General features: G+C 45.2%; 1 pseudogene; it reads right to left on the bottom strand.

The window, feature by feature from the left end:
* Positions 1-3168: 3168 nt before the first annotated feature.
* LOC100445684 (glyceraldehyde-3-phosphate dehydrogenase-like) lies at positions 3169-4426 on the bottom strand (annotated as a pseudogene).
* Positions 4427-16347: the final 11921 nt, after the last annotated feature.

Raw genomic sequence — 16347 nt, 5'->3', positions numbered from 1 at the left:
TCCCTCCACAGCTTCACTACTGGATAGTAGGGTATAAGGAAAATGAGTCACAGATTGAATTTTGCTACAGGTACGACATCTGTTAGCAAATGGGTGGGGGGAGGATTTCACTTAATAACAAACAGACACAAATGGTTATGAGTGCCTATAAAATAAGTGAAGTCCTAGCTGTCTGTCATGAGAAGTATTTTTCTGGAAAGCTTCATTCCACAGTGGATGCAGCATACTCTCATGGTAAATTTAACTGACCTTATAGTACAACCAGGTGGCAGAGTCCAGGCTGGAAATGCACCAGACAGAGAGGACCTCAGTGCCTGTACAGTCTGTCTGCTCCACCTCAGTTCTTGGGCAACACTTATTTCACCAAAGAAAAATGATCTTCAACATTCCTTATTCTAGATAAGCAACTGGATATTTGAAGACCCTGTGGACATGGATTCCTAATAAAGGTCCTTTGAATTTTAACTACTTCTGGGTGTAGATAAAATTAATTCACATGTAATGGAAAGACAAAATATAGTGTATCCATACAATGGAATACTATACAGGAAAAAAAGGGAATGAATCACAGACACAAGCAACCACATGGATGAACCTCAAAAACAACACTCTTCAGCGAAAGAGGCCAGACATAAGAGACCACTCCATTCAGATGGGATGTCCAGAAAAATTGAATCCATAGAGATAGAAAGAAAATTAGGGTTACCTGGGATGGGGGTGAGGGATTATAGTAAATATGCATGAGGGATATTATTAGGGTGATGGAAATGTTCCCAAATTGATTTGCTGTGATGGTGTGCAACTTTGTAGATTTACTAAAATGTCATTGAATTGTGCACTTGAAACGAGTGAATGACATGTAAAATGTGTCTCAATACAGTTATTTATAAAATAAAAAATTAACACATATATATGCATCACACTACTTATAATGCATTTAAAAATAACTTACAGACAATGTAACACAAATAAATAGTTTCTTTCCCAAGGAGGTTTAAACACTTTTATCTACGTTTTGTGCTTTTTCTTTTGAGATCGGGTCTCAAACTCCTAGACCCAAGCAATCCTCCCACCTTGGCCTCCCAAAGTGCTGGGATTACAGGGGTGAGCCACTGCATCCAACCTTCTATTTGAGCTTTTAAAATAATAAATTTATACAATCCTGATACCAGAGAAGCTTTGGGATTTTCCTCAAAAGGCATCCAGACCAATCAGCTAGAAAACACAACTTGTAGCTGAGATTTTACACGTGTTATCTTCTCCTACCTATACATATACAACAGAGAAGGGGGCTTAGGAGGAAAAAAAAAAAAAAAAAGCTGTGGAAGGTCTTGGATTTTAAGTTTCAAGTCAGTTCTTCAGCCCTGATTCCTTCAACTGCAAAATGGGGATAATATCAGCTCTTTATGGGGCATCAGCATCTGGCCTCATGGCATACGGTGTTATTGCCCAGGCTTTCTGCAGAAAGGTGTTGGTTATCTATCATGATGGAGTCAGATCTTCAGGAGACCCTCTGGGATGCACTGAGGGGATATAGCGGTGCTCCTTAAACTGGAGATCATGCCAAAATGCAGATTCTGATTGAGGACCTCCTGCGGATGCCAGTGCTGCTAGGCTGTGCCCCTACTTTGAGTTGCAAGGAGAAATAGCAACCTTCATCCAGGAGGACTTTAAACTTGCTGTCAATCTCAACTTCTCAACCACATCTGCTGATGTTCAGAATTGCTTGGGAAGCACAGATGCCTGGCTTTGCCCATAGGCCTACTGAATTAACATTTCCCAGGTGGGCCCATGGAATCTGAGATTTCTCAAAGCTTCTTTGGTGCTGGGAGACACTGGTTAAGAGAATCCTGTAGAGACTAAAGAAATACCTAGGATTTGGAGAGGTCTTTTGAGTCCCCTCTTTGAGTCCCTTCTCTGCCACTGCGTGGCCTCAGTGAGAATATTTTCCCTCTCTGGGACTCAGTTTCCCCATCTTGACAAGGTGGGGTGGAAGAGATGTCCTCCACCTAACTCCTGTCCAGTACTTCTGTTCTGAAGCTCTGTGAGCCCTGGCTTTCCTGGCCTGCTCCCCATTTCCAATTGGCCGTGGCATTTTTGTGACTCAGGGGGGCAGGCCCAGCAGCCAGGAGGTGGGGAGCTGAGGGCGGGGAGCCAGGTTTTCCGCCCCACTGCCACTGGAGCCAGGCGCCCTGCTCAGGCTATTGTACTCATGGGAGGTCTTAGCTGGCAAGGCCGCCAGCCTGACTGCTCAGGCGCCAGGGCTGTTTCGTTATTTCATCAAAGTTCATTATGCTGGGGAGGAGACCAGTAATAAAACATGATTACAAGTGTCTCCAATGAGCACTTAAAGACATAATTGGGGGTGTACATTCTGCTGCATCCCTGCTTGTGGTCACATAACGCTAGGAGATTTGCACCTCTGATATATGCCAGTCTTCCTGTTAATTGAAGTGAAAAAAAAAACACCCAGAGAACTTGATTCAATTTGTCTCTGGACTGAGTTTGTTGTTTTATATGGAGGAATGATTTGCCATTTTTGAAAACACACAGTTAATTATGTGTGCAAAAGGCAGGTACAGAGACACAGGAGACACTGAGGGACTGAATGGCAGCCAAGCATATCAGCTATCAACGGCAAAGCACTTGGGGAGAAATGGCTTCTGTTTCTTTCTTTTTCTTTTCTCTGTCCCCTCCCCATCTCACCTCTCATCTTTGTGAGACAGCAGCTGGCGATGAATGCTGGGAAGGTAAGAGACGATACTTTACATGCCAGAGCTAACACAAAAGGGTCTTCTGCCCTGTCCCAGGTCATTCATGTGAAGGGATTGCCGGGGTGCTGGGGCAGTGTTGTCCTCTCATCCTCTGAGGATAAAGCCTTGATTGACACTGACTAGTGGGTTTGAGTCCAGTTGCTCAGGATGTAGATTGGAGACCTGTGGATTGTTTTTCATTTTTGTTTTTTTGGCTGAGCACAGGGGACTTTATTGATGGTAAATGACAAGGTGGGGCACCCTAGGCCCCTCCCTCTTCATGGTGTTTGCGTGGAAACTGTGAGGAGGGGAGATTCTTAGTGTGGTGGGGGACTGAGTGTGGCAGGGACTCCCTAGCAAGTGAGGGTCTCTCTCTTCCTCTCGTGCTCTCAGTGGGGCTGGTGGTCAGGGGGTCTTACTCCTTGGCGGCCATGTGGGCCCTGAGGTTCACCACCCTGTTGCTGTAGCCAAATGCATTGTCCTACCAGGAAATGAGCTTGACAAAGTGGCCATTGGGGGCAGTGCCAGCCCCAGCATTGAAGGTGGAAGAGTGGGTGTGGGTGTCGCTGTTGAAGTCGGAGGAGACCACCTGGTGCTCATGTAGCCCAGGATGCCCTTGAGGGAGCGTTGGATGCCTGCTTTACCACCTTCTTGATGTCATTGTATTTGGCAGGTTTTTCCAGATGGCATGTCGGGTCCATGACCAAGCTTTACCACCTTCTTGATGTCATTGTATTTGGCAGGCTTTTCCAGATGGCATGTCGGGTCCATGACCAAGCTTTACCACCTTCTTGATGTCATTGTATTTGGCAGGCTTTTCCAGATGGCATGTCGGGTCCATGACCAAGCTTTACCACCTTCTTGATGTCATTGTATTTGGCAGGCTTTTCCAGATGGCATGTCGGGTCCATGACCAAGCTTTACCACCTTCTTGATGTCATTGTATTTGGCAGGCTTTTCCAGATGGCATGTCGGGTCCATGACCAACACATTGGCAGTGAGGACACAGAATCCCATGCCAGTGAGTTTCCTGTTCAGCTCAGGGATGACCTTGCCCACAGCCTTGGCAGTGCCAGTAGAGGCAGGGATGATGTTCTGCAGAGCTCCACGGCCATTATGCCAGTTTCCCGGAGGGGCCATCCAAAATCTTCTGGGTGGCAGTGATAGCGTGGACTGTGGTCATGAGTCCTTCCATGATACCAAAGTTGTCGTGGATGATATTGGCCAGGGGTGTTAAGCAGTTGGTGATGCAGGAGGCATTGCTGACGATCTTGAGGCTATTGTCATACTTCTCATGGTTCATGTCCATCACGAACATGGGGGCGTCAGCAGAGGGGGCAGAGATGATGACCTTTTTGGCTCCTCCCTGCAATTGAGCCCCAGCCTTCTCCATGGTGGTGAAGACACCAGTGGACTCCACAATGTACTGAGCACCAGCATCACCCCATTTGATTTTGGAGGGATCTCGCCCTGGAAGATGGTGATGGGATTTCCACTGGTGACAAGCTTCTTGTTCTCAGTCTTGATGGTGCCATAGAATTTGGCAGGGGTGGAATCATACTGGAACATGTAGACCATGTAGTTGAGGTCAATGAAGGGGTCGTTGATGGTGACAATATCCACTTTACCAGAGTTAAAAGCAGCCTTGGTGACCAGGTGTTCAAAACGACCAAATCCATTGACTCCAGCCTTCGCCTTCACCGTGGTGTCTCATGCTGGCAATGCATGAGAAGATGTGGCTGTCTGTCGAACGGGAGGAGCAGAGAACTCCTGTGGATTGTTCTTGTGGGTGTATATTGGGTAGAATTTTCCTGGGCTGTGGCTGTGTGAGCCCAGACAGGCCATATCTCTTTCTGGGTCTCAGTGCTGCAGGTAAGACCATGCCCAGGCTCCAGCTCTGGAAAGCACAGGACATGGCCCAGGCAAGGGGGTGAGGCTGCGTGTCGGTCCTGGGTTCAGCCCTGACTCCCCTGGCGCCTGGAGGTCAGGCCCTTCCCCTCTGTGGGCCATGTAAAATCCCCACACTTACTGCATTTCTCATCAAATGGAAAGGTTGGGCTAGACAGTGCCACTCAAATTTGCCTAATTTTAAGACTCATCTGAGAAATTTGTTAAAAACTGATTTTTCCAGCATCACACCAAGGATGTCAGGTTAAAATATCCTGGGAGAGGCCACGGAATTAGCATTCAATAAATCTTCCAGGTGATACATGGCAGTCTTAACAATTTTTTATATGTGAGACATTCATATCATAGATCTTTGACAGAGTATACATGGGTAGTAATAAAGCATTTCCATCCACTTTGCCCCCCGCCACCAGCCTCTTGGTTCCCATCTCCAATTACAAAATTAGTGGCTCTCTGTGTGTGTACTTGTGTGTGTGTGTGTGTGTGTCTGTGTGTGTATTCTTCCAGTGAAATCTGTGATACACAGGCCAGTATGTATATACGTATATATTTTTTATCCTCTCCTCTTTTTTTATGTTAATAATACCTACTATGTCTACTGTTCTGTGTTTTGCCTTTTCTTTTATTCAATACAACTTGGAGATCTTTTCATATCAGTTAATAAAGGCAGTGATGGGCTAGAGTCAACAGAGATGAATCTTTTCTCAAGTTCAAGTTCAGTGACCTCATGTTGGTTGCTCGAAGTTGACCATGATGGAATTATTTAAACCACAAGCAAATGCTGCAGTCAGAGTGAACCCCACCCCCGAACTGGATGTTCAACATTTACCAGCACACCAGTAGATAAAGTGCTCTCTTTTATTTTATTGTATTGTATTCTATTTCATTTCATGTTTGTAGCAAGAATACTTAACAAGAGATTTACCCTATTCACATTTTTTAGTGGCTGTATAGTAATCTATTGTATAGATGAACAATAGTGTATTTGATCAATCCCCTGTTGATGGACATTTCGGTTGTTTCTGATCCTCTGCCAATGCAAACAATGCTGAAAGAAGCAATTTTGTATCTACATCTCTTCACATGTGTACATGATTAAGAAACGTTCCTAGAAGTGGCCTGACTGGGTCAAAAGCCTGTGCCTTTGTTGTTTTGAGTGGTATTGCCACATTGCCTCTGAGAGGCAGGAACCATGCCCATTCCACAGCAACAGATGAGACGCACCGCTGCTCTCACACCCTCCACGTTATCAACTTTTAGCTATCTCCACCAAGCTAATGTGCATTTCCTCATGGTGATGAGACTGAGCATTTTTCACATATTTAAGAGCAATTTGTAACCCCTTTTCTGTGTGACTCAGTGATTCTTTTGATTAGGAAAGTTTGGAAAAGTCAGACTAACCTAATCTTGTTTTTCTCCCCCTAACAAATGGGAACTCTAAGGCCTTGAGAGGCGTAAGGAGTTAATCAAGACCTCCCTCTCCCATGGGTGATGGCAGAGAAAGGATTAAAACTGGGAGTTGTGGCTCCTTAAAATCAAACAGGGTGCTAGGTAAGCAAGTCAACAATCCAATGAATCTGTAGTTAAAAATTCTGTCAAGTGTTACAAAATGAACTACAGTGGTGGCCCACAGGCTAGATGTGGCCTGTAGACATTGTTTATTTTAGCTTCTTTTCTTTTTTAAATTTTAATTTAAAATAGTTGACAAATTTAAAATAAGAAGATTTGACACTTTTTTTTTTTTTTAAGACAGGATCTTACTCTCTTGCCCAGGCTGGAGTGCAGTGGTACGATCTCAGCTCACTGCAACTTCCACCTCCCAGGCTCAAGCAATCCTTCCAACTCAGTCTCCCAAGTAGCTGGGACCACAGGTGCGTACACCACTACGTCCGGATAATTTTTGGTATTGTTAGTAGAGACAGGGTTTTGCCATGTTGCTCAGGCTGGTCCCAAACTCCTGAGCTCAAGCAATCCACTCGCTTCGGCCTCCCATAGTGCTGGGATTACAGGCATGAGCCACCATGCCCGGCCCATAAAAAATCTTTACTTCTGGTTTCTCTTGCAGGAAAAATAAACATAAGAAGCTGTAGCACTACTGGACTGAATACTCCAGCGGCAGCAACCACCTGGGTGTGGGTAGCAGCTGCCTCCCTGGACAGACACACAAGCTCCAGTTCACTGCACTTCTCACTACTCTGTAGTGACCCTCAATAAGTTGTGCAGCCACTACTTGTCCTCTGTCATGAGGTATCACACTTGTGTTATAACAAAGAAGGAAGTGAAATATTTCTTGTATCTACTACCTATCAAAATAGGATGACAAAACCTAGACCTAGAAGGTTGTATCTTTAAAGACAAATCTCAGGGGCGTTTTTTTAAGCAAAGAGCATTCCTATGTGTTTAACATGTAGAAACGAATGAATGAATGAATAAATGAATGAATGAAGCAAGTATCTGTATAGACGACAACTTACAGAATATTAAATTCACTATGGTAAGAACCCATCAACTTCCATCATTAATATTGTCTGCCTGATCTTGGAAGTATTTGGTTTTGGGGAGTTTTCATACCCTGGTCTCAAAAACCAGCAAGGGTCTTTCACAGAGGTGATTCTAGAATTTCTTTATAGGAGGGAGTGGGGGTTGGAGGAATTGTCTTGTACTTATTATGTAAGCATGCTGATTTTACCTGGATTTTCTTTTCTATCAAGGATGGCTTGGGGAAGATGTTGGAGATGGGGAGGGGGAATACATTAAAGCTCCTGAGGCACCTCATGGTTTTTTTTGTGTCTCCATCTCTGATACCTGTGAACCTGTCTTTGGCCAGGATCTTGCACAGAGACTTGGACTTGAGACATGGACTTGAGACATCAGAAGCTGTTGTCCCAATAGTCCAGAGTGTGATTCAGACACTCCCTGGTCTCTCTGGCCTTGTTCTGAGCTCTTTGGTGATGTGTGGGACCTCCACTCATCTCACCTCCTCAGCCGGGATGAGGCTTAACACCGCAGGGCTCAGCCAGGCTTCCCAGGGCTGAGCATGGGCATGACGGTGGTGAGCCAGCATCCGGGACCCTTTTTCTGCATACAGAAAATGTTCAGTGGCTCAAAGGAAAATGAGAGGATGCTGTGTCCAGGTGGGCTGGGTTAAAGCATGTGCTTGGGTCAAATAAGTGGTACCACTCAAAACATTTGAATCAAACCTGCATGACTAAAAGAGGGTGGTGAAAAAAGCCAAGAAGATTAGAAATGTCTTTTGAGGGAAATTGTAGAAATTCTTATATTCTAAAGGGAGGAGAGCCCCGCTCAGAGGCCTCCCATGGCTCACGCATGACTTGATGGTCATTCAGCTAGATGTCCAGTGGATGTCTGGGTGGGGGTGCAGAGCTGCCCTCCCTCCTTGCTCAAGGCTCCCCCAGCCCCCACTGCCCACTAGCTGATTGCATCACACTCTCTGTAACCTGTATTCTCTCTCAAGGTAGCCCAGCAGCAGGGGCATTTAGAGAAGGGCAGGATGCCTTTGCTTATGCTAGGCAGGCCAAAGGAGCTCCAGGTGGCAGTGGGATGAAGCAGGAAGGGCCGTGAAGAAACTTCCAGGGGAGGCAAATGTTGTATATCGTGGAGGAGTCTGGGCTTGTCAGCGTTTGCATTCATTAGCACTCATAGGATGGTAACCCTTAAGATTGTGCAATTCACTATATTAAATCTCATCTCAAGAAAAGAAACTAAGCAAATGTTGAGCTCTAATGAATGACACAGATGGACACATGTATGCAGAAGTGTTGCGAGGTAAAGTATACTCAGGTTAATGACTTTGAAATGCATCAAAAAGAACATGAGCCAATGGAGAGATGGAAAGATAAGCAGGTAAGTAATAAAACAAGTAGAGTAAAATGTTAATGGTAGAATCTAGGTATTTGGTGTTCACTGTACAATTCTTTCAACTTTTCTGTATGCTCAACGTTTTTCATAATGCTGGGAAGAATTGTGAATTAGGAATCCAGTGCTAAGACAATAGGGAGTAGTGGGGACTGCAGTGAACTCGGGGGCATAAGTCTCTCCTACTTGGCTGTAATTGTTATTGGCGTGTGATTGCAGTTTTGGTGTTGCCAGATATTCTCATTTTTACATAACGTATTCTGATGTTTAAATGTCAAGAAACAATTTATGCCAATGGTCAAGTGAAACATTTGCAGGTGGACTCCAGTGTGTTACTTCTGCCACAAAGCAAAGCTGATTCGGAGCACATGTTTTGTGATCAGACTGTCTTCTGGTCCTGGCACCCATTCCCTCTGGCAGTGAGGTCTTGGGCAGGCATCTCACCTCTTGGTGCCTCTTTTTTTCATCTGTAAAATGGAGCTAAAAATAGAGCCTATATCAATAGGCTAAAGTGAACCTTAAATGTGATAATACTAGCTTAGCACAGTATCTGGCATACAATAGGCATTTAATATAATTGTTGTTGCATCATTGGTTATTGGCTTTCTGGAAATATACACCAGGAAGTTTCTTCAAGACCCTTCCCAGTCTATCCCACTCCCAGCCCCCTGCTTCACTTTTTAATGTTACCAGCCTACAGTCATTTGATTTTTGGGGTCATGGCGTATGGCAAAGAAAAGGTCAGAGAGAGAAAAACAGCCTCACTACTGGATAGAGGAGGCAAAGGAACCCAGGTCAACCTTCCTTGCCTCATGGACCAACTCTTCCCAATGGGAGCCAGTTTCTGGCCCTCCGGATGCATTCTGTACTGCTCCCTGATACCCAAGGACGCCATCACACCCCTTTCACAGCATGCTTTTGCTTGTGCTCTACCTTTTTATCTGGGATGCTCCTCCAACTGGCCAACTCCTACCCCTTCCTAGAGTTAATTCAAATTGCATTCTGGCATGGTGAGCAAATGGTAAACCTGGCCTGCAAGCAACATGTAATCAATGTTCTCAATTAATGAGGTAATGGATGATCAGATGAAGTTTTTGTTTGTTTGTTTGTTTTGTTTTTTGTCTTGGCATCTAACTCAGTGTTTGGCACATAGTAGGTAGATGATAAATGAGTGTTAGGTAGATATATACCTATAATCTCTGCGACCTGTGACAAATTTATTATAGTGGAAAAATGTATTTGCTTTCTTTGTTATCAAATTCATGATTCCTAGAATCACATAAAGATGTAGAATTGAACACGAGTCAAAAGATCTGACTCTAAGGTTTGACTCTTCCCTGTTCTCTGTGATCTTGGGCAAGCCACCTAATCTCTCCAAGCTCTTGGTTTTCCTCTTCTGCAAATTAGAGACAAATTCTAAGTGAGGTAACTCAAGAATAGAAAACCAAACATCATATGTTCTCACTCATAAGTGGGAACTAAGCTATGAGGATGCAAAGGCTTAAGAATAACACAGTGGACTCTGGGGACTCAGGGGGAAAGGGTGGGAAGGGGGTGAGGGGTAAAAGACCACAAATAAGGTGTGGTGTATACTGCCCAGGTGATGGGTACACCAAAATTTCACAAATCACCACTAAAGAACTTACTCATGTAACCAATACCACCTGTTCCCCAATAACCCATGGAAATAAAAAATAAAATAAATGGGGGAAATAATAAAACCTCAAGGAATTGTAATAACTGGCAAAAGAACATAGCCAAGGAGTGGAAAAGCTGATAAAGTCACTTGCCCACGATCTCTTTTTCCCTCCAGAAAACATAACATTCAAGGCAGTACCGCTTTATCATAGCGGCGACTTTAGTCTCAGTTGCATGAACTTAAAATTGGAATAAGATGATGTGGATTTGAAGCCTGGCTCAGCTGTGAACCCTGGGCCTGTCCCTTAACTTTCATAAGCTTCAACTTCCTTATTAGCAAATGAGGCATAATAGTTCTTTTTTTGTAGAGGTCACTCAAATTAGATAAGATAATGTGTCTGAAAGCACAGTGTGAACTGAAGAGGAGTGTGTAGCTCAAAGGGGTTATTATAATAGTGATGTGCTCCCCTTCATTGCCCTGCATTAGATCTAGCCACCATTGGTTTGTTTGTTTGTTTGTTTGTTTGTTTTGACAGAGCCTTGCTCTGTTGCCTAGGCTGGAGTGCAATGGCATGATCTCGGCTCACTGCAACCTCTGCCTGCCGGGTTTAAGCAATTCTCCTGCTTCAGCTTTCTGAGTAGCTGGGATTATAGGTGCCTGCCGCTATGCCCAACTAATTTTTGTACTTTTAGTAGAGATGGGGTTTCACCATGTTGGTCAGGCTGGTCTGGAACTCCTGACCTCAGATGATCCACCCACCTTGGCCTCCCAAAGTGCTGGGATTACAGGGCGTGAGCCACTGTGCTCAGCCACCAGTGTTCTTATCTGGATTCTTGCAACAGCCTCTTTCTGTTCTTTTTCTACTTCCACTTTTGTCCCTTTCCAATTCAATTTCTCCATTTCAGCCAAAAGGGTCTAATCACATCACCTTCTTCAGAAGCCCCTGTGGCCTTCTGGAAAGGCTGTCCTATCTGGATCTGCCTCCCTTGCCTGCCTGGGCCTTACTGACCCCCTCTGCACCCCAGCTTCCCTCTTGCTGTGTGACAGACCTGGCCTCAGTTGCTTTAGACCTTGCACATGTGCTTCTCTTTGCCTTCAACACTCCCCACTCCCTCCCTGCGGACAAGGACTGCATCCTGTGGCTGTATACCCCAGAGCCTAGCACTGGGTCTGGCAGGTAGTAATCACAAAGAAACGTTCATTCAGTGAATGAACCTAATCCTCAAGGAGCATTCACACAATGGCAGGCTCAGGGCTAAGGGCAGTAAGATGCATTATCTCATGCACAGATATTTCTACTGTTACAATAACTCTTTTTATTACAACATTACAGTAAGTAAATACATAAATAAATAACTTTTGGCCCTAAAGGGAAGAAGGCCTTTTGCATTTCATATTCTAGAAGGTCTACATGTCCATAATACTTTCCCTGTTGCTGGAGAAAATTTTATGATTTAAAAAATAGTTTGTTGCCTTTTTATGACCATAAGCATGAATACATCCACTGTCCTTCATTTTCCCACTGGGGAGAAGAGATGGGCTGTGCCTCAGATCTAATGTATCTCTGTCCATCCACTACCATAATCCTACCAGCAATCTACCAGGAACCCATAAAGACTTAACATAAGGGGAAAGCCTCAGAACCCTGTTGATGGATTCAGTGGAAGTGGCTTCCAATTTCACTGCTTCTCTCCCCAGCCAGGTGACTTATAACACTATTTGTACCTGGACGACTTCCAGGTTTATCATGTGAGTGCTTTAGTAGGTCAATGAGATCATTTTCAAAACTTTCTTCCTATTCTTTCCATGATCATCCCACAGCACCTCACTCTGACACAAGCCCATCTAACACATCTTGGGGGAGGAAGAGTTGGTATCTGTGAACTTAAAGCAACATTAGACTTGCACGTGAATCCCAATGCCAGCATTTACTGCCTGTGTGAACTTGAGCAAGTGATTTTATCTCTCTGTGCCTCGCTTTCCTCACCTATAAAACAGAATAAATTTTGACCCTTGGGGGTGCTGTGAAAGTTGGGTGGATCAAAGGTGCCAAGTATCTAACATCACCCCAGAGGCAGATCTCAGGTATCAGGCACCAGGAACTGGTACCAGGGACATGTGCTCAGGTGCTTTCATGCACCTTATGACTTCCGGCAAGGATAGGGAGAAGGTTTTGCCCAAGGGCCAACTCTGATGGGGTGACGAGTCTACATTCTGTCAAGTTTTCTGGGACCACATTTGGTCTCATGAGGAAGAAGGACCGTGATCTCTCTGTCAAGGTGGACAGGATGATGAGTAGTGGTTGCTGAGTCCACACCAGCCCTGATTTTTGAAAATGTCACCCTTTGGAGACCTTTAGACACCTTTAGAGAAAGCATTTCTCCCCCTCCCCATTTGAATTCCCTTCAAAGTCTGGGAGGAAAGAGGGCCACTGTTTAGGAAAATGAATGTTCCTTAATCAAGATCAGAGGAGCAAAGCAGGGTAAGTGGTGGGTCAAAGAGACTGGATGCCAGGAGAGCCCGAGGCATCACCGTTAGGGCCAGAGTGGAAGCTGACTGAGCCCAGATGAATGCATCTGCTGGCTGAGGCATGTGCATGGTGGAGGTGGCTTTGCATGAGTCTTATAGGCACTGCCTCCATGGTCACTGTGTCCCACCTGGTGCAGAGTGGGGCCTGGGAGGGTCTGTTGCTTGGTGGGCCCTCCTGGAGATGAGGACATAAGGAACACTTTGAAGGAGGGTGAAGACATTTTCTTTCCATCTTGAGTTGAGCAAATACTTGGGAGCTTTTTCTACTACTATTTTCCTGTGAGATTATGAACTGCAAATTCAGAGGGATGGAAGTGAAATGTTTCTGATTCATTTACAGTTGGGTCAGCAAAATGGGCATTGGTTGGGAGGAGACCGCCCAGGAAGTTATGTAAGCTTAAGCTTCCTCCTGGAACCAGGAATCCTCATTCCAGCCAAGCTTAACAAAATCAGCAGGGTCCGTGCTTCGATTCTAAAGATAGAGCAGGAATGGGGGTTGGGGGATTCCCTTCCCTCCCCATCATTTTTTTTGGTCTTAATTCCACAAATCCCATCCCTACCTCCCTGCACTCCGGAAACAAATTCTAATTCACAGTAACCGAAGGAGGACCACAATCTGTATTCCAATGTGCCTTATCTCAGTAATTTCAGAAAAGAAGTGAAAAAATAAAAGAGATTCAGAACAACTATTTGTCTGGTAAACAGCAGCCACCACCCCCTTCATTTCCTGCAAAGAAAGCTCTGTTGCAGCTAATCCATGCTGGCTCCACGCAGAACACATTATCATTTTTATCGGCCTCATAAATCGCCTTTCCAGATTACACAAAAATATACATTGCCCCACTGTAATTATTCCAGACCCCCCCTTCTCCCTTTTAATTTTGATCCCAGGTAAACCCAGTCATTACCCACATCAGTGTGGCTTCCCAAAACGTCAAGATTAAAACAGACCAGGGAGACTTACGCAAGACTGAGTCAGCCGAGCAATTTGAACCAATAAATATCAAAGTCGTGTCTAAGCAGAGAACAATTCATTTGATACCACATCTGTCAACAGGACCGTGGAGGATTTTCCTTCCTGGGGCCACGCCCAGGTGACCCAGCTTGCCTTCTTCCCGGTGCTGTAGAGAAGCTGGGTTTGGTCTCGCTGGAGGATGGTGTCCTGTGCCCAGGACAGGACTTGGTGCCCAGACCACGGGGGTTTAGAGGTTGAGCTGCCTGCCCTCCAGCCGCTATCAAAATGCCCTGCTCCAATGCCTCAGCTGGGCAAGCGCACTCTGCAATTAGCAATTCTTTTTTATTGGTTGATGTGGGCTTCTGGCCAAGAGGAGTTGGGATTGAATCAATATTCCCTTTATTATGTCATCGCGGGCAAATGAATTATGAAAACAAAAGCTCAATATGAAGCTGCCAATGCTAATTACTGGGTAGGATGCAGAGGCACAATAAACAAAGGGTACTCTGTCCGGGTGGGAAGAGTGAGAGCTGCCTCCTCGCTAGGTCTGCAAGGCCCATCTTCCCCTGTCCCCTGAAGCCCTAGGCTCCAAGAGGGAAGTTGGAAAGGATCTAGCTTGGTCTCCATGGGTCTAGAAATCTTGGAATGCCAGTATTTAAACCAATACAACCCAATTTAAAGAAGCATTTATTGAGCACCTACTGGATACCAGGCATTACATTTTCTACATACTGCCACCATCATTATTTATTGCTGTCTCCAGAGTCTGGTGGTAAAGAGGGTATGGCTTTAGAAACAGACACACCTGTCTTTGGATCTCAGCTCAGATGGTATTTACTATGGAAACTTGGCCTCTCTGAGCCTCAGTTTCCTCATCTGTGAAATGAAAATAATAATCTGCATGTCACAGAGCCCCAGGAGGATTAACACAGAAAATATGTGCCAAACGGTTGGCACAAAGTAGTCAATAAATGTTAGTGATTCTTCCTGTCCTCCTCTTCCTCTTCCTTCTCATCTTCCTCCTTTTCCATATCCAACTTCTTCTCCTCCTTCTTCTTCATCTTATAATCATCATCATTCAGTGAGCTTCCCTAGGACCCAGAGCAGGGCTCACTTACACATTGTTCATTGATTTTATGAATGAGTGAATGAGAGGAAAGAAGAAAGGAGATCAGGCTTGGCAATGTGGAGTGATACAAGATAATTCACATCAGAGTCTTGGACCCCAGAGCTGACAGCTTAATGAGGAGACAGATATATGTCAAGTTAACTGTCACAGAATGTGAGGAAAGTACATACCATGTTGTAACGGTGAACACCCACCTCTGTCCACCTCCCTGCTCTGCCTCAGAGAACCAAGTTGGAAGAATCAAACATGTCCTTTGTGAGAATGTCCTTGCTTTCTCCTTGAGTGGAGGAATAAAGTGGCATCTGCAAGCCCAGTTTTTCTCTTCCCATCAAGTCATGGGTGGTAGGAGGTGGGCTGGTCAGGGGTGCATGTGGTAGGGGAAGGTGAAGTGGGGTGGGAATAGACAGCCTCCAACCTCCAAAGCCCATGCTCCTTTTGTGTCTCCCCAGAAGCCTCTAGGGTTCACTCCCATGCTTGGCACTGCCCTGGGTCCAGCAATGAGTGCCCGATCAGTCTTTGCTAAATGAAGAACAGTAGTGGTAATAACCAATTTTTATGCCATGAGTAACAGCTTTCAAATAATCTCCCTTTCACAGGGTCACTGGAAGCCTCTGTTGTGGGAATTATTATATTATCATCACACTTTTTAAGGAAAAACTGAGGCTCTATGAGGGGAAGTGAAGAGACAGTTTTCACACAACTGCTCAGGGCCACTCACTAGGTCTAGAGCCTTTCCCATCACTCCAGGCCTTCTGGAATAAAGAAGGGGGCCAGCCCTCTATCTTCTGCTTATGGGATGACTCCAGACATGTGCCAGATCCCCAGTCCCTGGCTTTTTTAGGAAGGTGAGTGCTCCCTAGCTGAGTTTTGTGGGTCTCTTTTCCTCACAGGCAGATGAATCAGTCTTAGTTACTAGTTAATTGGAGGCAGAGAGCTTTGACTTCCCTTTCACATCCTGGCGTTGTGTGGCTCCCAGCCATGGGGTTAGGTAAGTCTCTCTGAATCCCAGGTTGGAAACATTCCCATGATAAAGGGCTTCTGAAGATGGTGGCATCAGACCGTGGGAGAATCACACTTCCAAAAATAGATAAACTGGACTTCATCAGAGTTAAAATCCTGTGTGCAGGGAGGGAAGAGAATTGGAGAAGCCTCATTTCCAATTTTACTACTGAAGAAACACATGGGTGTGTAATCAGTGTAGCTGGTACTCAAACGGGCCCCACACTTGGAGTTTAATGCTCATGGTCATTGTCCTGCAACTTTCAGTAGCTTTGTCTTTGAATTCGTATTTTGTAAGTGAAGTCTGATGGGAAAAGGAAGACTTGGAAACTTGAAGCCTCATCTCCTTCCTGGTCCCACCTCCTGTTGCCTTCTTGCCTACCTGGGATGTTTCCTTGGCCGTCTTTGTCTCCACCCAGTGACTACTGCCTTCCTCTGACTCTGGCAGGAGCCTGGGCACAGAAGCAGGGAGGGTTGGGGTTTTGGAGACATGGTCCTGGCATCTGTAGGGGCTTTACTCACTTCATGAGTATCCCCATGCCCAAGGGAATGTGGCATT

This window comes from Pongo abelii, chromosome 4 (assembly GCF_028885655.2).
Source record: "Pongo abelii isolate AG06213 chromosome 4, NHGRI_mPonAbe1-v2.0_pri, whole genome shotgun sequence".
Lineage (NCBI taxonomy): Eukaryota > Metazoa > Chordata > Mammalia > Primates > Hominidae > Pongo > Pongo abelii.
The sequence above is the reverse complement of the archived record's forward strand: the minus strand, read 5'-3'. Positions and strand labels throughout refer to the sequence as shown.